Source organism: Bombus impatiens, unplaced genomic scaffold, assembly GCF_000188095.3.
Source record: "Bombus impatiens unplaced genomic scaffold, BIMP_2.2 scf_1259, whole genome shotgun sequence".
NCBI lineage: Eukaryota > Metazoa > Arthropoda > Insecta > Hymenoptera > Apidae > Bombus > Bombus impatiens.
In genome coordinates this window covers 13,548-14,606 of record NT_177678.1, presented here as the reverse complement: position 1 = coordinate 14,606, position 1,059 = coordinate 13,548, and the positions used below count along the sequence as shown (strand labels likewise).

The window sequence follows — 1,059 nt, the reverse complement described above, 5'->3', positions numbered from 1 at the left end:
TCGAACCGCCTGCGGGCCCGAATGCACCTGGGCCGTAGTTCTGCGATCTCCGGGGTCCACCAGTACACATTTCCGTATTGTCTGGACCCAGGCATGGAGCTACGCATTGACACATCACATGCCGCTCTCATGTCTCGGCGAAGGTTCTCCGCCTCCTCGTCCACGCTTGACTCTTCTGTGCGGGCGCCCCAGTTCCAGGCCGGGACAATGGCTGTTGCCTGAAGCATCTCATCCTTGTCTCTATCCTTGAGGCGCCATCTCTATAGCTGGCGGGAGCGCTCCGTTCTCCCAATGCCGGGGGCCTCTCTCGCGGGCATTGTCTCCGGGTCGACCTCCACGAATATATGCAGGCGGTCTGAGAGAGTCTCAACCGCTTCGGCTACTCCCCAGCCTGAGACCCGCCGGAAGGCATTGGAGGTACCCCATGTAATATCGACGACGGAAGATCCTCTCCGTGCCACGCATGTGGTCGAGCCTCTGTTAAGTAAGAGGAACCCGAGGCCCGCAGCCCAGTCTGACAACACCTGGGCCCGAGCATATGTCCTCGTGTTCCCCATTGCGAGGAGTGAGCGTTAAAGTCTTCCAGGACGAGGACCTGAGATGAAAGATATCGTCTCACGCAATCGCCAATCCCGCCTAGGAACTCCTCAAACGCGACCAAACCACTGTTCATAAAGACATATACGCCCACCACCACCATGCCAGCCCACTCGATCGCGGCATACACCTTGCCGTGCTCGAGCAGGTTCCTTGCGGCGGGTGTGCCCGGTGCTGACGTCCACGTCATAGCGACTAATCCGTGTAGATCTCCAAGACCCAATTAGGGGTGTCTGGTATACTGTAGGGCTCGGCTACCACTACCAGGGCAATCCTGCTCCCCTTATCGTCTGAAAGAACAGGTCTTGTACCCGTTTCGATCGTCCCAAGTTGGTCCGGAGGAGTCGCACAAATCTACTTTACTAAGTCCATATCCATGGCCTCCCCCGGCCATCTGCCCCATTCGTGATTTCTTCCTCTTCTTGCGGTAGACATCTCGCGTTGTCGCCCTGTCTTCTGTCT

General features: G+C 57.6%; 1 pseudogene; it reads right to left on the bottom strand.

The window, feature by feature from the left end:
* The window catches only part of LOC105681541, a 1,027-nt pseudogene extending 800 nt beyond the window's left edge, over nt 1-227 (bottom strand).
* Between the last annotated feature and the right edge of the window lie 832 nt (nt 228-1,059).